We start from the raw sequence: 20,408 nt of genomic DNA, 5'->3' as shown, positions 1-20,408 counted from the left end.
CTCTGCCTGTGGGCTTTCCATACAAGTTCCAGTAACCAGTTTGGTAGCTGGCCATGATAGGTGGATCCACCCTTAGAGTTCAAGGTCTCTGCAGCCTGACAGTGAAAGGCTGTAGAATTGGGGAGAGGTGAAACTTTCACTTGGGCATAGCACAGACAAGCACAAAATGCTCTCTGGTTCCCTGACAGCTACCTCCTCTCACTCCCAGCTCCTGCCCTGTAACAGTGGAGGGCTGATCTTTGGAGCACAGTGTTCTGTGATTCGCTGTTTTCACCAAGTTCCATCTGGAGCACTCCAGCAGATTTGGATGAAGGATATTCACGGGAACTCTGGAGATCCCAAAGCATTAAAAGACCAGCTGAGACAAAATGAAGGAAAGGCAGTTTACTTACTTAAAGAGCATGGTGATAAGTTACGCTTTATTTAAACTTCATTAAAAATCAGGATATGGTCTCAGGAATTTCACTCTGTGAGTTTCCTGCCTGCAGACTTTTCTTCAAACAACTAAAGATTAGTCTATCAGCTTTTAGGACTGAGTAGGAGTTATTCCTCTAAAAGCAGTAAAGGGCACAGATTACCTGCAAAAGATAACAGCAGGGTGTTAGAAGCACAGAGGAATCTTTAGAAATACTCCCCGGTGTCTTCTCTCATTCTCATTTTTATGGGCTCCCAGGCAAGCCCGTGGGAGCTGTTACAGGATCTGTGTAGTAGGAAAAGCCCCAGCTTCCACCCCCACTCAGGTCTGCAGACACAGTTTGTGTCTCTCACCTAAGATCCCCACCCCTGGTTTCTTTGGCTCTCCAGGCAGACAAAGGCAGGTGATAATAGACTGCTTGGTCGGACTGCATTCCACAGAGGTAAAGCGGATCTGCCCATTCCTATCTCGGTGCTGAAGTACAATTCCTTGCCTCTGTTTTGCATTCCTTCCTTTACCACCCAACAAATGCTTGCTGATTGCCTTCTCTCTCCTAAGAACTGTTCTGGGGTCTATTGCTACCATGGTAAGTAAAATAAAGTCCCATGCTTCCAGGAATGTGAATTTCAAAACTACACTTGGTATCTCTACTGGAAGTGTCACCTGCTTTTGCCTACACCCCTATGGCTATGATTTTCAGATGGATAATGCCCCATTGACAGGAATTTTCCCTTAGGACTGAAAACTGCTCAAGGTCCCAATGTCCTTTTGTGTCCTTCCATTCGTCTCTCTCCACCTCCTCCCATTACTCTTCCCCTCCTTTCACTGAGGAGCTGAGTTCTCCTCTCTGTTCCACAAATCTCTCTTCTGCACTTCTGCTCCTGCTTTTGATTGTGTTTCTAATTGACAAACACTATTCACGCCATTTTATGTATGATGCTCTTTCGGCCCAGTTACACTGCAAACTGTTAGAATACAGGCTCCAAGCCTTAGTTCTTATCTGTCATTCCTGAGAGACTAGTACAGTTTAGCTGTGTCATTGATCTGAACCCCAGCCTCCATTCCTTTGCCTCACAGTGTTATAAATTCTGCTATTCCGTTTATCAAAGTATTCCTAATAAGTGCCAGTAATTCCCTTGTGCTAGTCTGTTTGCTTATTTGACAGTGTCTGTTCACAATTTGGAACATCTGTCTTATTTACCTCAGTTCATGCTGCAGAAAAGTTGGCACAGTAATAGGAAATTGATGCACATTTTTTGATTACCAATAAACTGATTGACTGGTAGTGACCGAAGTAGAAACCTGTAGGATCTGTTGGGTGACTACCCTTCAAGAATGGTGAGCAGCACACAGGAATTCTAGGGCCTGCCTTCAGGGTTCTAGAAATGTCTCTTGATGGATGTGGAGACACCAAGCAAAGACTTCAAGGAGTCAAAGACTGATGCTGAATGAAGAGACATAATTGTCATCTCCAGCCCTTTGGAATGAATATGCTTTGGCTGGAAGGCTCCAGATTGGAGATGGTTTTATTCAGCTTATAAAAATGAGAGAGAGAGAGACAGATGGGGGGGGGGAGAGAGAAATAGACAGAGAGAAAGAGACGGGGGGGGGGGAGAAATTATAGTAGTTAATTTTGGGTATTTTGTTAGGGCACCAGTAGGAAATTAACCCCAAGACATCAGGGCCAGTGCTAACGAGGCCAGGGAACTCTGAGACAACGTAAGGTCTGCCTATGCAAGTGTATAACATACAGTGAGTAATCAGTAAGAGCTCAGAAACAGTAAGGAAGGGAAAACTCAATACTTAGCAAAGAGACACAAGGTGAGATGTTTATTTTCCTAAATGTTTGTTGAAAAAATTTTCTCTTTGAGGTAGAAGAACCACGTTAACAGCTAAAAACCATGCTGACTTTGACCTTAGAGACCTGGTCTTACAAAACTAATATGAAAGTTGCCTTAAAATTCATGGGTTTGGAGAAGATGGGTCTATAATTAGACCTTGCACGACAATGATGAGAGGTGAGCAGTAGGATCTATGTACAGCCTGCTATGGAAACGAATGTGATCTGAAGTCCCACTGATGCCTAGAATCTTCCTTGTCAGCTGTCAGTTAAAGCAGTGTCCTCAGTTCCCACAGTTTTTACATCATTTTCAGGAAATATTCCACCTATAAAACAACTTATTCTGGCCAAACACACTGAAAATATGCAACATCCATCAAACAATGCAGAGTGATTTTAAAAAATAAAATGTACCATGTGATTCCTGTTGATAGGTCTTCAAAATATTTGATTTGCGCAAGACCCCATACATAAAGGTTTCAGCAGGACCATTTCCATCTCACACCCAGTGGGAAGCCCCAGACCCACACTCAAAAGGCACACAGTAGAGTGCAGAATCAGTGATCTATTCAGCTGACTTTGTCTTTGTTGCTCACATTTACCTGTTGTGTAACTCAATCTCTTTTCCATTCTCCCAACGTCCTGTAGGCAGCCTTGGCAGCTGTTGCCAGAATTTCTGAACTGGCTAGCTTTCTACCTGCACTGTTAGTGAGCTGGAATTTGTATGCACCCGTGTGTTTATGCATATGAATTGCACTGAGCATCCTTACCTGCTTTCTTCCATATTTTTGCATTTCTATTGTCAGTTTTTGGATAGTATGGACGTGTCTTGTCCTCTGCTGTATCTCAAGTCATAGAAAGAAGATAAAATAAATCTCAAATATGGCAATGCTACTCTTATACTTTGAAGGCAGAAACCAATCAAATTAACTTTCCTCAAAGAAATGTTGGAGAACACCATGGACCCTTGGACTCAGAGGGACAGAGCTGAAGCTGTGGATTCATTCCATTCCAGCTATTTACCTCTTACCAGAGAGGCTTCTGTGTGATCTGTCTACATGTTGTGGAAAGTACTTATGCACAGAGGTGTAATGTTATTTTAAGTTATCTCTAAATCCCATCCATCCAAGCAATTTTCTGACCTTCATCATGAGCAGCCAGACCTTTGGCTGTAAATGATACCAAAAATATATAGGAACTAGTGTAATTTTCCCAATGACTTTTTCTCCAAATGCATCTCCTTTCTGCCCTCCTACTCTGTGTCTGGTCTTGTTGCAAATTTACAATTTCCCCCATATACTCAGATATCTCTTGCCTTTAGGTTAGATCAGTGCCACATTGCAAACTCTAGATATATCACCGTAGGCTACCTTACTTCCTCCAGGACTCAGCCCAGAGACATGTTCTCTGGGAAGCATTTCCTGATGCTGAGACACTACACTGCAAGTCTCTGATCTAAGTTAGTCATTCCTGAATCTATCACAAATGTATCTCAATGTTTTCCTCATTAATTTATCTATTTTTAGTAGTAACCTTCTTGAGACAAAGACCATGATTCATTCTCTCTCTGTGTCTCCAACATCCTGCCTTACATACAGCATACGATCCAAAAGTGTTCGTTGAATTTATAAGAACCAAACCAAATTAATAAATGGCCCAGTGTTACCAAAATCCATCAATTTAATGTTCATTTTGAAGGAGACAGTTTCCGTGATCACCCATCCATTACACTGGAAGTATTCAGCAGACATGAGAGTGAAGGGGCAGGGAGGCAATCAGCAACCTCTGTGTGCAAGATACTATCTGCATATTGTTCACTTGGCCTGAACACCCAGAATTCAGCTTATGCTCCAAAGGCTGGAGAGTTGAGGCAAAAGTGTCAATGTAAAAGCAGAGCCCATTTTCCTATTTGTGAATCACCTTTCCGGGAAGTTGTAAAAATGCAGCCTGTCTTTCTCCTAGCAAGGCATCCATTCACATAGCGGCAACATGCACAGCTTTTGGATGGCACAATGTTACTACAGTTTTTGCCAGCAACTAGGTTTTTTTCTTTTTTTTCCCCTGCCATTCTGCATGAAACCTTGCCAACAAAAATCACTCCTGTCCACATAAAGCTGTGTCTTTAGAATCTCTTTTTTTACACAGAAAGCAGAGACCCAAAATGAAAGTCACAGTTGATGCTCAGGGACTCAGATGTCTCAACAAGATAAATGGCCATCACTGGAGAATTGTGGAACCACAGTAACACAGGGGCCACCGAAAGGGTCCTGATGAAGCTTTGATAGAGAAAGTATGTGGACCCGAGGTACTGAACACGGGCCAAGAGGAAGCCCTGGGAAACACTGTTTGTGTGCAGCTTAAATTCTCAGGTGTCTTCTGGAAAAAAATAAAAAGGAGAAAAAAGTAGAAAAATAAGCCAGCTTCTCAGCTTTGTAATGGTTTAGTTTTGCTTACCCCAAAGATGAGTTTAAAGGTTAAGACTCAATTTTCTTGTTATGTACATGATGTATTTGGTTTCCCTGTGAGGGTGGAGCACTGGCTCCCTCGGGGTGTGTCTTCTCCTTCTCGCCACAATTAAGAAGTGTAACATTTCAATGGCACCTTTGAAAACAGGGTGAAGCTTTGTGGCTGGTATCTTCTTTGATTCTGCTTAAAGAAAACAAAGCGTGCAGACTCAGTGTTATGCAGAAAAGGCTTGAATCACACAAGAAAATATTTACTGGCAGAGATAATAAATGGTGTGGTCACACATTTTATTTTATACAAGCTTGTGAGTTGCTCTGCTAAACCTTTTTGTGAAACTTTTGGTTGATTCTCCTGCAGGAGTTTTCTTTTTGATGCTTGGCCTTGGAGCAATGATCTATGCCATTTTCTTTTACAGCAAAAGGCATGATGGGGATGTCGAATTCCCATAATTGACAACACGAAGGGTTGCCCTCCGCAGAGGATTTCCAGGTTTATCACTGAAGTTGCCAGTCTTGCTTGATGAAACCCCATAGCTCCTGCTACTGGTCTGTTGGGTCATCTTATGCCAACTTAGGGTTGACACTTGGAGAAAAGCACTGCTTCCCAGGTGTTCATCTCTTGTTTCACCAGCTGGGGTGAACTCATGCATCATTTGTGTTTCTGCAGAATCTATGGGAAGATCCAGAAATATTGCCTGAGAAAAGCTGTCCCATGTTAAGAGTGAAAAATGGACTTTTTCTCTTACACTGACCACAAGACACAGTTGAGGAGAGCTCACGAACTCTGGCAAAAAGGTGAAAGGTGCTTCAACTTTCACATGTCTTAGATTCCTCTAGACTTGGCCAAAAGGGCTTACTCCCCTTTAAAGCTGAGAAAATGGGCTGATGTAAAAGTTAGTTGTGGTGTTTGAGACTGTACAATGTACAAGGAGCTCAGCTAAGACCAAAATTTAGTTCCAGATCCTATACTTTAATATGTGTTTATTTCTTTATTTGTGGTGCTAAACATTGAACCCAGGGGCTTGTGCATGCTAGGTGTGAGCTCTACTGCTGACTATTATGCTTTTGATTATCACCAATAAGCGAGATGAAGGTATGTTGGGCATCTCAGTGTTTATCGAGATTCATTTCCAGGCTGAACAACACAGCAAAACAAAGAATAAAGCAAACAAGACAAAAAAAAAAAAAAAAAAAAAAAAAAAAAAAAAAAAACCACTAAAGATCAAACCATTTTCAAACACAAATGCCAAGTAAAACAAACCGAAATTATTACTTTTTCTACAAGGAAGCAAGTACTGATGGGGACCTGGTAGACTTCACAGAATATTAACTAACACTCCGACCTGATGGGCTTCATGGTCTCCTTGATTATCTTAAGCCAAGGCTCTGGGACACTAATTAATCAGACGGAAAGTCAGGAAGGCATCTGTCCTCCATCACTACTTCTGCTGACTGCTGACTTAAAGATGTGAATCTGTTCGATCATCTAACAGTTAGGGAGAAGAGAAAACCAAATTTCAATGACACAGTGATGAGAGCCTGAGACAAAACCTAAGAGAATGACTGGCAATTAATTACACAGATAGCATCTCACTTTAGGGAAGGACCGGAGAGATCTCATGCAAGCTCTCCTTGTGAGGGAGCTGTTCGAGCCATCCTGCTGCTAGCTGGCCTCTAGTTGGAATGTCTTGACTCTTGGAGTCAGATTCTTTCCCCACTTTAAGCTAAAACAGTCTACCTCTCCAACCCTGGTGCTGGACTCTGGAGCCTTGAAGACTGTGGTTACTTGTGTATTTTACTTCCCAGTTGCTCAGTAGTTAAAGTCAGAACTCTTATCTTTCTGAAAATATTTATTCTCTCCCAAAGTATATACAACTTCTTCAGCTCTGGATATTCACTGATTTTCAGGATTTTCTCTAGATAATCACTCTTTTGAATGCTATTCTCAGTCCATGTTTTTGGCATAGTCTCCTGGGCCCGATTCATTTTTCTTGCTTAGTCTGACCCAGTATTAAAGTGCTTTCAGTATCTTTACTGGTCATGAGCTCTGTACCAGTAAGGTCATCTTTATGGCAGTTGGTGATCAGCTTGCAACCCACTGGAATTTACCAAGTGAGAAGCAGTTGTCTTCAGGTAATTTATCTCAAAGCCATTCTGGCAGGCTAGAGGGCCAGATCTCACTGTCAATGTGTGAGCCACAGCTCACGTACTGTGCTTTGCCTCGGTAAGCTTTTATCTTCCTATATTACATCTCTTGAAATATAGAGAAAACTAGGCAAAGGACTAGTTTAACAGCAACTTTGACAAATAGCACCTAAGGGAGGCTGAGTGACATTTGGAAAGTTGCTAAAAGCTTCCAGAGTCAAACCAAAGTCACAAAAAAAAAAAAAAAAAAAGTTTTTTTGTGGCTGTGCTGTGCTCAACCAGGCCACACCTGTTTTCAGAAACCACCAAATGTTCTTCAGATAAACAGAGATACCAAGTCTGACAGTCTCCAAGGCAACAAGATGCTGATTATCATCACACATGCAAGAGACAGGAGCCATTGGTGGCATACATTAAGCCTTGTAGGCTCATCTACTCAGTGGGAGAGTCAACTCCACTTTGAGAGCCCACATCCAAGATAGAACCCTAATGTCCAGCTCTCCTGGAAGGGACCCACTGCTGGAGTCCAAATCAAACAGTTATTCTGTGGCCTGACATGATTCCAAATAGACTTGTGGGCATGTTCTTCTCTTCTCCAGGTTCCTCACCTGCAAAATAAAACAAAGTGTTTAGGTGGCTAAAGCAGGATACATTGATGGGAAAGCAGTGGACCTGAACTACAAGAAGAGAAACTTGCTAAACTGGCTGTTTAAGGGGTAGATTAGATTTTAGTTAAGAATTCATGATCATGGGGAAATATAACCACAACCCTGCTTTCTGAGCATTTATGTTGATTAATGAATGATATATAAGCTCACAGGTTCTATTTGTGAGATATTTTCCATCTGGGGGCACTTTAATAAGAACAAAGCAAATGGGCACTTGGTGAAAAGTTGGTAAAGTACGGATTCCTCTAGTAGTTGATATGGTTGCCAGTCTGCTGTCTTCAAATTGTTGCTACTGCTACCTGTGACTCTCAGTTGCTGGATTTGGAGAAGCTCACCTTCAGTGGCTTGGTCTTGATACTGTGTGTAATTCTCACGCTTTCTTATGTCATGTCCTAGCTTGTGCATGTTCAAGAAATAGTTGGGCTAAGTTTGTGTGGGGGCCTGTGGGTCTCAGACACTGCAACAGAATAGAAATACATCACCCAGGAAATAGGAAAACATAGTGGCTGACTAATGGTACAAACCACCTTAAAAGACAAGACAGAGTGGTAAGTGCTAATGATTAGCACTGGTTTATAAAGCTTACTTATGCATAGCAACATAAAAAATAACCTAAAAGACTAAACTGTCCATCTTATTAAAAAGTCAGGATAAGGACTGTCAAGTGGAGATGAGGGTAGGACCAGAAGCTCAGAATAAATTATGATGGTAAAACAGAACCATCCTTTTATCAACACCTTGAGATCTAATGCCTTATTGTCCAAAATTTATGCTATATATGTAAGTGGAGTAACAAAATTTTAAAGATGCAGCCTTAATGTCAAAAAAGTTTCAATATTCTTTATTCTACACATATCCTGAATGTGTCTTTCTCTTCATATATTCCAACATATTACATGTACTGAAAACCCAACCACACACACACACATACACACACACACACACACACACACACATCTTTGCTTTTTTAAAACAGTGGGCTGATGTTGTACTTTTTGTCTTATATCTTGTTATTTCACCATTTCTTTGTGTCCAGTAAAGTAGGCCATATGTCATGTCATTTAAATATTCTGTTTTGGTGGCTACATACTATTTGATTTTTATACATACATCATACATAGCATGGATTAATGAAAAATTAGATTGACTCCAAAAGATTTCTCTCTCTCTTTTTTTTCTGGTATGTGTATCTTTCTTGAGTACAATTGTGGCTAAAGTTTTCCTTACTATTTTCCTTGGGAAAGTTCATGGCCATTTATTTTCCTGCCATTAGTACACAGATGGATTTTTTATTTTCTCTAATAGAAGATGAAATGTGGCTGGAGCTGAGAAATGCCATGATTCATAATTTTTTGATAACTTAAGCACTTTGCTATTAAATAGTAAGAGGGATTTAGCGAAAGGAGCTTGCTCATCACAGACATCCACACTGATTGGACCTCCAGAGCTGATCACTCAGCACTGCAGTATTTACTTGTTGCCTAAGATTTGGAATCTGGCTATAATGTTATTGTTCTAAGATAGATTTATGTCACTAAGAGTTAATTAAACCTTATTGCCTACACAGAAAGAGAGATCCTCAAAATATGTACTCTTTTGGGACAAAGAGACCACAGAAAATCTGGGTAAAAATATCAGAACACCAGAAAGTGTCCACATAGTGCCTTTCACTCCATGATGGGTCCTCTGGTTGGTTTTCCTCCGCTGCTATCTGTCTCTAGACTCCCCCATATTGTGTCTTCCATAAATATTGTACCCACAATCCACACCTAAGAGACTACTGTGTCCATTCCATCTCAAAATTACTTTTCCCTCTTCTATGAGAGGATGGAGAAGACAGTGACACAGACAATGGGAATTTGGAACTCACAAGGGTGAAACTAACTCACGTGGGTCGCTGAGTTCTGAGTCATGTGGACTCCAGCCACCTGTCTCCCACCCCCATGTAGCCACTGGGGATGAAAAATGGCAGCTGGATGGCTCAGGTCAACTTGATGCTATGGTTAGAAAATCTGTTTAGGAAATAGGAGGTTTAACTTACACTAGGTCAGTAATGTCATCTTGATAGACAAAACACAGTTGATGTCTCTGCTCACAACTTTCGCATTGGTCCAGCCGCTCAGCTCTTTTGATATAGGATAGCTGTCCCATGAGCTTACGTATGACAACTGTCTGGGGACAGAAACAGCACATGGCTTACCTGCAGCCCTCTGGATGGGTAAAAGCAGGGTGTCTGGCTTTCATGTCTTCAATGAGTGACGTTAAGGTTAGTATAAAATAATAATTCCAAGATCTGTCCTTTTTCCCAAGAAGAGATGGTGTTTGGTGACGCTGAGCTCAACTGTCTAGGTCTGGGCCCTAGTCCTTCTGTTACTAGTTGTGTGATCTTGGCAAGACTCTTGGCCACTCTGTGCCTCAGTTTCTCCACTTAGCAAAAGTGGATAATGATGGCAGTTACCTCCTCTTGGACTCCCACAAGGAGGCATTTAATCCAGGAATAATTGCAAGCGATTAGGGAGGTGTCAGCCATGTGCTGGCCGCGCAGGACATGCGAGCTGCTACTGGTGTAGTTGTTCTTCGGGACACACAGCATGGTCCTGGTTTGTGAAAGATTTCCAGGACGGATCTGATGCTGTTTCACTGTGCAAGTGTCAGTCTAAGAATATTTACTGAAAGTTGTAATTCTAAACCCTGAAGGGCCCCGAGGCACCAGCAAAGACTGTGGGAAACTGGTGGAGAACACCAGCAAGTCGTTGCTTTCACTGACACGATTCTTGCTTCACCAGCCTTTTCCCACCCATCAGTGCAAAACAGATCCACAGAATAATAAGAAACATGCGCGGTGTTGGGTCAAGAAAGCAGAGCAGAGCAGAAATCAGCAACAGACCGCTTTGCTTTGTTCAGCCTCTACTGTTCATACCCAGGGCTGCCAGCACCCTCCCCTTCGTTCTGTGACTCAATGAGCAGGCCACAAGCGTATGAACACATGTGCACACACATCTCCCACAGCTGCTTAAAGGAGCCCTGCTCCTGAGCTGGGCAGGCTGTTTCCTTGCGTCTGATGGGGCGAGTGTCCTAATTCCAGGTTCTGGAGGTGCCAGGGAGATGCCTCTAGGGCAGGGGCTGGAACCTGGAAATCTTCCTGACTAAGCCAGGGCCGGAGAGAGAGAGCAGCTGTCCGTTTAGTTCTCTAGCTATACCAATCCATCCACAGCCTCGTGCCCTGTGCCACTCTAACTGGCGGCTGTCCCCTAGCAGCCACTGAAAATATGCTTGACAACATGTAAATCAGCCTTGTCATGCTGGACAATGGAGTTGGGGATTCAACCCTTTTTCCTTTCTCCTCTCACTTACTCAGCTTTCTCTCCAATAGTAAATGACACAATAAGGTGACATTTTCCACCAGGTTGATTGGTAGGATAGTCGGGGAGAGCTCTCCTGAAGGAGCTGCTTTCCAGAAGGAAAAGAAAGAATAGCAGGAGCATGTTCTCACTCCCGGGCCAAATCTCCCTTCTAATTCACAGAGGAGAGGAGCCTCTGTGCGCGCTGGATGTAGACAGCAAAGGGTTCTTGGGCCCAGCTCTGTGCTCCGCTCTGAACTTGGACAAAGAGCTTCTTTGAGATGGTTTGTTTGTCTTTAACTGGGGACAGCTGACAGTGGCCATCTCGGAGGTTTGGGGTACTTATAACAGCAAGCATGTGGTGGTATTTTCTACACAGAAAATGTGAAATGCAAGTAAAGAGTTCGTCACTGTTGATATCTTTTATTAGGACACACTCACACACACACATAAGGATGAGGTTGAAAACAGAATATTTGGGCTAAGGGTTTGGCTCAGTGGCATAAACACCTGCCTCGCAAGCCTGGGGTTGTGAGTTTGATCCCTAGCACCAAAACAAAACAAAACAAAACAAAACAAAAAAACCCCCAATATTCTTACAGAACTGTGGGGAGTTCCAAACATAATGCCAGCTAATATAACCAAGCTATGAATATTCTATTGCACTAAATATTGGAATGTTTTTAGGTTAAAACAAAACAACAATAACAAAAAGTAGATTAGGGTGTTAATTCTTCTGTGAAAAGGTTAAAATGTTCCTTTTCATAACACTGGGGGCTCTACGTTTCTCACTTGCCCTTTGTCGGGAGGGACTTTATAATCCCAGTTGTCCCTAGGAGTGAAAAGCAAGCTGACAATGTTTGCAGCCAAGTACATTTCCTAGCAGGCTTTGTTCTTTACCAGGACAGCTTTCCTAATCTCAGGAAACTTCAGATTTTCTCAAATTTCCAGTTGTAAGTGAAAAATGCAAGAATTCCCTCCTTTTTCTATATTGCAGTGCTTAAAATAATGAGACATTCTATCAGCACCTCCCTTCCTTGTTTCTTTGTGCTAAATATAGATCTCAGGAATCCTGCCAGGTGCTAATTAATCTTCATTACTCTCTTGAGAGGCATGCAGAACGCCTAAGCATTGAAATAGCCAGGCCGAGATGGAGATGTTTAAACCATTAGGAGAGAGACTTATCCAAGGTCACCAAGTGAATAGAAGGAAAAAATGGAGCTCACAGCCATCTGATCTGGTCTGCGAGATCCCCCAGGAGATAGGTGATTGCATAAATACTCGCATGGACAACATTTGCAAGAGCAGATGTCTTATCAAGCCTACCGCAGGACAGGCCCCACCCTCATCTATCTATTCCTATCTGCTTTTATTATGCTTTGGGGCTCCAGCACGATAAGACCTCCCATATGGTACTTGTATTAACATTAAATAATGGCCATTGTATTGTGTATACTATCACCATAGAAATATTTACTTAGTTGAACACAGGCACCGTTCAAGCACGGTGTTTGAAAACAAGCTAATCATAAAAGCCATTCATGCTCACATCTATTTATAAAATCTGCTTCTCTTGTGCCAGTGAAGTGCAGTCTTTGTTCTAAACAAACACACGCAAACCTTCTGCACCCCCAGACACATGAAAGGCACCCCTCCTCCTCTGCAGCAAAGCAGGCCTTGGGGAGGGGCCTTGTGCTGTGCTGAGTGTCAGGCCTGCTTCTGGGGCTCAGCTCAGCTCCTCCCTGGCTGAGGTGGGGGTTTCTGCTGACCCTGCTTCCCCAGGCTTCACTCTCTTCTCTCTGCTCTGACACTGTCTGGGCTCTTCCAGGCTTCCTCTATAACCTCGGTTGAGTGTAAAACAAGCCAGGGGACTAGTCCCTGCGGGCTCTCCTGCTCCACATCTGGGGTCTCTGAGTTGCTGTGGAGAGGTGGTGTGGAGGTAACACCCTTAGGAAATGCTCGGTAATTCCACTTCTCACATCCACACTCTCCATCTGAAAGGGAGTCATCCTCAGTGGATCCTCACGGGTCCACTGCATCTGCTGCCCCTCGCCCACCGTCCCTGGAAGGTTACAGCTGCTGGCACTACACAGCACTGCTCGATGCCCTTACACTGTGGATTACTGAATGCCAGGATTTTGTACCTTGGTGCACTCTTACAGTGCTCAGCAAAGAGCATGAGAAACCTGGGCTTTGGAGCCACAGAATTTAAGCCTTTCCTGCAGCGTACTTACCCTCTGACCTTGTGAGAATGATGTAACTCCTCTGATTGCCATTGTTTTAGTCTGTAGGCCGGAGATAACAGTAATGCTTGTTTCTCTGAGCTGATGTGACCACTGGAGACAATTCAGGCCAGAAGTGTGCTCGCACACAATGGGTGCCATTTTAGAAATCAAGTAAGTCAAGTTGTTTGTTCCTTTTCTAGCAGGGCGTTGAGAAATGCAACAGGAGAGCACATGGGGTATCAGGAAAGACAGAGGTGACCTGACTGACATCCAGCTTTGCTACCAAGCGCTGAGTGGCTCTGGCAAATCCTCCTTTTTCTCTAAGAAGTCTATAAAATGCTGTCTGTGAATACTGCTTTACAAACACGAGACTGCTGATCTCTTAAAAAATCACAAAAGTAATACAACCAATGATAATATTTACACACCTGGCCGTTCACTGACAAAAGCACTTGATGTACACTGTAATTTAAAAACTGAACTTATCTTTATTAATCTCAGCCCATTTAAATCTGTCTGAGGAGTAGCCATATAGGTTTTGTATGAGAGTTTAATTTCTGAAACAATATTCTACAGCTTCTTCCAGTAAGAGGTATTCCAGAGTGTGAGCTCCTGGCCAGATTGTTTTATTTGTTTGTTTTATTTTGTTTTACTACATTCCTCCTGTTGTTGAGGGTTTGGAAGCCCAACCCATGAGACAAGATGCCCTCAGAGAGGCTCTGCTAAGCAGGAACTCAGGTCTATTTATTTATTTTGTCTTTTTCTTTTTTATCGGTACCAGATATCGAACTCACGACTGCATACTTGCAAGGCAGGCGCTTATGCCTGCTGAGCTAAATCCCTAGCCCCTATTTAAATACTCCTTACTCTCTTCCCTCTTTCCTAATCCTGCATCCTGGAGGCGGGTCCACCTGATCTCCCACCATGAAGGGCAGGTTGCTTTTGGTTAAATAGGTAATTATGGGCAGGCACTGTTCTAGATACTGGAGATCTGTCCAGGAATAAAACTAACTGCCCTCTGCGCTTCTTAGTGACGTGCATGCCTCTGTGGGCCTATTTGGAGGACACTGGTCTGCCTTACAGGAAACGGAACCTTTGCCCTCTGGTGCTGGGATTCCTGGGCAGAGTCTGAATGAAGCAAGGAAGCCTGTCTTTGTCTACATGAGCCTCGCATTTGTCTCTGTTGTCCCCTCAATTTGTCACCTCCTTCTCCCACTTCGGCCTCAGTTTTCTAGGTTCAGGAACTAAGTTTATGCTTGTGGATAAATAACTTTCTCTTGCAGGCTTTGGTGCCCCTCTGAGGGAAGAGGGGTTGTACTCTCCTTCTGCAAGTCCCCTCCCAGCTCTGTAATTGAGTCCAATTAACTCAGTTGAAATAATAGCACCCATTTAGCTCAACTGTCTCATCCTTCTCCCCCCATATACTCAAATAAACACTTTGCAGTAACTTAGAAACAGGTCAGGCTAACCAGGTAGTTTTAAAGCTGTGTTTGCCAGACAGAGTCTAGTACCACCCCTCTCTGTGTAAACATCAGTACTCCAGGCTGGAAGACAGACCCTCCAGGGTGTCTTTGTCTTTAGGAGGAGCCAGCATGCTCCACGAACCCTGATAGCTACAGAGATACTGTACTGGCATCAAGAGCTTGCAATACATAGGTGTTGGAATCAGACAGACAGACAGACAGACAGACAGACAGACAGACATTGTCCCCAGTTACGCTGTCCTTAGGTCCTGGTACTTGGTAGATACTCAAGTACTTGTTGAATGAGTGGGTGAATGCGAGGACACTGGTCTGGCTCTTTTTCTGGCTCCCTTTCCCTTGGTTCTACTTATTCATTGGCTGGCTTTGCTTTGGGAAGCAAAACAATGTTTTGGGTTGATTAATCTGCAAAATAGATGTGAGTGAGTTGAAACTAAACACGTCTTCCAAAGGAGTGGCAGGGGACCAGGGTATTCCACGCCCTATTTCTTCCCTCAATGTTCCCACACTCGCCCGTTCCGCAGATCAGCTCAGGCCTCTCCGTGGGACAGGCTCTTTAAAGAAAGATGGGGCTTCAGAAAGGAGGCTAGCAGAGAAACTTGAGGCTGCTGGCAACACTTCTGAGCCACCCTGTTCTGACAAGTGGGGGGCTGTGGGGAGGTAGCATCCTGGCTCCTCTTGACTCCCACCAGGACCTGACTCTGCGCATGCGCACTGCGGGTTTCCAAGCGCTCGCTGGAAGAATTTGGCCTAGAAGGAGAGCATGATCTACAAACCCACGGAGCAGGCACAGTGAATGCAAACTGGTTACATTAGGGGTTGGGGTTCTGTTTATTGACAGGGTCATGGCCTCTCCTGGTTATGACCCCCAAGGGAGCCTGGCATGGAAACGGTATTTGTAACATAACACTAACAATAACACACCAGAGACAGCCATGACAGGGCCATCTCTGCTACAGGCCGCAGCTGGCTCTCCGGGGTGAGGCCAGAGCCTGGAACATGCACAGCAACAAGAGACAAAGGGCAGGGATGGAGCCAATGGGAGGGGCTCCACAGGCCAGGAGTGCAACCCTGGCTTCTGGGGTCCATGCCACAGGTGGGCCTTGTCACCTCCGTCTCTTGTCACCCCCATGTTTCTGGATGCAGCGGGGGCCTATGGAGGAGCCACTCCCTCCTGCCCATCTCTCAACTGTGGTACAGAGGCCTCACTACAGACCTGAGTTACATCCATTGCCCATTTGTCCAGTGCTTGAGAATTATTAATTTTGTTCTTCTTGGGATTGAAAGTAATAAGCAGGATAGAAAGAGTGATGGAACGATCAGAGTTGCCAACACTATGTCCAGTCTGTAGGCACCTTGGACAACACTGGAGTATATCAGTTCTTTAGGTTTCCGTTCTTACCTTCTGGAGAAGAATCTGGGCGACTGAAGTATTTCCACATGACATAAGGTATCCCGAAAGCACAGCACACTGGAAAACCCCTTTTTCAGCGTTTTGTTACTGGTGCTTTTCCCGCCTATTTGGAATCCTTGTGGGAGCTGACGTAGGAGAAATGTCCACTTGACAGAGGCATATGGGGTTTAGGATAGAAAGAGTGATGGGACGATCAGAGTCGCCAACACTATGTCCAGTCTGTAGGTACCTTGGACAACACTGGAGTATATCAGTTCTTTAGGTTTCCGTTCTTACCTTCTGGAGAAGAATCTGGGCGACTGAAGTATTTCCACATGACATAAGGTATCCCGAAAGCACAGCACACTGGAAAACCCCTTTTTCAGCGTTTTGTTACTGGTGCTTTTCCTGCCTATTTGGAATCCTTGTGGGAGCTGACGTAGGAGAAATGTCCACTTGACAGAGGCATATGGGGTTTAGAAGTCAGCCATGGCCCTCGTTTCTCCCTCCCAGCCCGTGCTTCACCTCTAGCCTCCCCAGCAGGGAGGTGTCACCAGTGGGTGGAGATGCTGGAATAGCCTGGCACTCACGCCTGGCACTCACTCTGAGGTGATTTCCAGGGGAAATGGTGATGGGCACTTTTCTCCATCATGCAGTCTGGGAGGGTCACCATTTCCTTAAATGGAGGCATAATGAACAAGCATAGTTAGCGGTCCTTTGTCAGCCTCAGATGAGGCCCTGCTTTTTGGAAATCCTTCAGTTCCTCAGCTCTAACTCACTTTCATCTGCAAGCCCAGCGTTTGTCCAAGCCTGTTGGTTCCCAGACGCCCTCCCTAGGTGCTTGCTCTTCTGTGACTGCAGTCTTGTCCTCAGAATTTGCATTCTGTGTAGAAAAGCCCACTGACAATATTTAAAACATTAAAATATTTCAGAAACAATGGTCTCAAAATGGCCGGGACACACCCAGCACTGTATTCACACAGGAAGCCTACACAGTTGACCTGATCATCTGCCAATGGTCGCCAGTGTATGCAGGCTTCGTGGACCAGATGAAGAGCCTCCATTCAGCATCAATTCGCCATCGCCACAATTCCCTGCCCTCAACGAGCAGCAGTCATGTGCATAAGAATTTGTGGTATCTTCTGGTTGCCATGGAGAGACATGGGGCACAGAACGGAGAATTTTATGTACTCTGTCAGCTACACATGAAGAGGAGGTGGTTGTTGTCAACACAATGAAATGTGAATATTTTTCATGATTTCTTCTCCACAATGCATCTCTTTCTGTGCACATGCAGACAGCACCTCCAAACATTGATTCCCACTGCAGCCACCAGTCTTCTCTCACCATCAGAACTCACAGGTGTGTGTTCTCTCTGCTCGCATTTTACCTTTACACACCTCTGCCCTGCCTCAGTCGTGCTGTTACATTCACTGTCATTGCTCACTAGTTCATGGCCACGCCTGATTTTCCCCCCAAAAGTGTCTGGCCTTTGAGAACAGAAGCTCTGGCCATGCCCTCTTCCCTGTTGGCTCAGTTCTCCTGGGTCATCTGTATTTCTTTTTTCTTCCTCTCTCTCTCTCTCTCTCTCTCTCTCTCTCTCTCTCTCTGTCTCTCTCTCTCTCTCTCTCTCTCTCTCTCTCTCTCTCTCTGTCTCTCTCTCTTCTGGTACCAGGGATTGAACTCATGACCTTGCACTTACCAAGCAAGTGCTTAAACAGCTGAGCTAAATCCCCAGCCCTCATCTGTGTTTCTTCCAAGAATACAGATAAGCATGATGGTCACAGGATAGCCTGAAATCCAGCATTCACTTAAAGATATAACTAAGGATTTTCTTAAAGTCGGCCAAAGTGGAGAGTCCTAGATTTCTTGTACGTGATTTAGATATCATTTGCCCAATTTTTACATGAAACCTACATATTGACGATCTTACAGTTGCATTTTCTGTTCTCCTTCTCCTTCTTTCCCTTCCTCTTACCCTTTCTCTCCCTCTCCCTCTCTTTTTCTGTCTCTGTGTCTCTCTCCTGTTTTCTTTTAACTCCCGTTTTGCAAAAGTAAAGACAAAAGTCACCGGAAGTCTCAATTGTCAAGCACAGTCTTTGCTACACATTTGACATTTGACAGTGTGTTCCCTCCCTTCCTCTGTACCCTCATCTCACTCGCATGGGCACCAGCCTCAGAGATAACCATATCAGGCAGAATAAATGAAGCTTGTTTCCTTCTAAATTTGCTTCCTCCTACACAGTGTGGCTGTAGACCTGGGGTGCATTTACCCCCGACCTTGTTCTTCCGACTTTTAGGTGCTAGGCTAGACATGCAGAACAACTCATATCTTCTTGAGACAAAAATCACAAAACTGTTGAACCAGAAAGGATTTGACAAAAAGTCCCCTCTCACATTGGCATTTTGCAAATAAAGATAACTGAGGCCTCAGAGAGTTCAATGAATTTTCTGAAATCAGAATTAGATACGAACAGATCAGGCACTAAAACTCTTAACACTAAAACCCTTCATACCAAGTATTAAGACACAGGCATTCTCTTAACGACTAGTGTGACATTTTTTGACTTTTAACACAAAAGCTCAGAAATTGTATTTTTAGCAATAACACTGGAAGTTGCGAGGATAAATCTCTTCAGTATCTGAGAAGACCGGATTCTCCCATAAATTCCTCTGGGATGCACAGACAGGCTTGTCCCCTCATCCTGTGCTGGTGATTGTGTGGAGGAGCTGCTCTGTGCATGACTCAGACCCAGCTGGGGTCTCCCGAGGGTCTGTGACCAAGTAATCTCATCCCCACGTGGCCTTCTCCAGGAGAACAGCCCGGCAGCTCTTCACTCAGAAGCCCTGACCCCCCGAGGGCAGCCAAGGTGACCTTACTGTGACGCCACATGGCAGGTGACAGAGGTAGGAGAGCAGAGGCTGCTGGAGACAGGGCAGAGTCCCTCAGGACAGAGTGGCTGGGAACATCCGGAACCAAGTGGTCAGAATAACTGCAGAAACTCCACTAGGGAAGGTCCTCAGTGTGAGTCTTCAGAGGAGTTCAAACAGAATCTAAAGAAAGATGAGAATGGCTGACAGTGGAGACCAGGCAGTGGACGTACACATCGAGATGACTCTTGGAGAAGGAAATTGGGCAGAGCGCTCCAGATCCTGACGCTACTCTGCACCCCTGCACACGTGCTGCTCTCCTATGGACATGCTTTTGGGGTGTTCTCTTACCCAAGAACCCCAGCCCCTGGACACCCCAGAGGCTAAGAGTCTGCCCTTTCTGGTCCACTACCCTGCCTGCGTGCTTCCCAGAGATGAGGAACGCTTTTCAGAGAGCTATTTTTAGAAGTAGTAACCTCAGAATAAACAGCGCACACCAGATGCTGGTGTTTTTCTGGGGCAACAGAGCTGAGGAGCATTTTTTTTTTTTTTTAAGAAAAGGTGGACCAGCCCACCTTGCTGGGTCTGGCCTGGGGACTGCAGATTGCTAGGCTTGACTCCCTCTAGCGGTGAGATTTAAGAAGACAGGAGACCACCTGGGTTCCCACTAGTCAGATTGTGATGGGTTTTAAAAGAACTCTGTTACTTTACACGTGTGCTTCTCCTCTGGTGAAAGGTAGCTTAAAGCCTAATTTTCAGGGTACAACTATATGTTGTTAACAGTAGAGCGATTGCTCTCCTTTTTTGTCCTATACCTGGAAGGATGGATGAGTAAATAGAATGCAATTTTGGGTATGAAGTTACAGTTACATTTCTGGACACCTTTGATTAAAGAAAATCAAGCAGAAACTGAACGTGATACAAAATACGGTTAGGATATGTTTTATGTGTCCTGTGTTATCTCTTTCCAAAGTCAAAGTAAGCCTCTCTGCCGGCTGCATGGCAGTCAAGTTCGAGGGGCGGGGAGGGCTCTGGAGTTTAGTGTTGGATAAAAGCACATTGAAACGGTGGCAAGGCTTTCTGTCTTTCGGCTCCAGGAACCAGACACACATTGCTAAGAGACCCCAAAGGAGACCCCTCTTTGAAAATTTCAGTCATGCGTCCCATCATCCCATTTCTTAGTAAATTTGGTTCAGGCTCAAAAAGGAAACAGAAGAAAGTTAAGTGTCTTTCTATAGACCATTAAATTCTAGAATTCTCCAACCAAAGGCTATATGGTTCTTCTGGGTGCAAGGAAACTGTCAGTGACAGAGTCTTCCCTGGGCTGAAGACCTTCGTCCTTTGATCAGAGAGCTTGTCAGTGTGGAAAATAGTCAGAGGACAATCACCTAAGATTATAGATGACAAGATTTCTCCTAACAACTGGCTGTGGCTGACCGAACATCTCAGTGACAGAGTAAAACCAAAATAGCTGTGGGTGACAAGAAGGAAAATGGGTTTAGTCACTAATCAGTTGAATTGTGCTCCTATCTCCTGGCCTATTTTCAGTCAGATTTGGTAAATT

At 44.3% G+C, this 20,408-nt stretch overlaps 1 long non-coding RNA gene across 1 annotated transcript; it reads right to left on the bottom strand.

The window, feature by feature from the left end:
• Positions 1–3,926: 3,926 nt before the first annotated feature.
• Positions 3,927–19,288, bottom strand: LOC134477645 (uncharacterized). Its single transcript, XR_010049732.1, has 3 exons — positions 15,983–19,288; positions 7,155–7,473; positions 3,927–5,390 (listed from the first exon to the last, which is right to left on the bottom strand). It is a non-coding gene; the product is annotated as an uncharacterized LOC134477645 (long non-coding RNA).
• Between the last annotated feature and the right edge of the window lie 1,120 nt (positions 19,289–20,408).

Source organism: Cavia porcellus, unplaced genomic scaffold (assembly GCF_034190915.1).
Source record: "Cavia porcellus strain 051 isolate PalLab524CR breed Dunkin Hartley unplaced genomic scaffold, mCavPor4.1 scaffold_9, whole genome shotgun sequence".
Lineage (NCBI taxonomy): Eukaryota > Metazoa > Chordata > Mammalia > Rodentia > Caviidae > Cavia > Cavia porcellus.
Note: the sequence above shows the minus strand (reverse complement) of the source record. Positions and strands in the feature narration are given on the sequence as shown.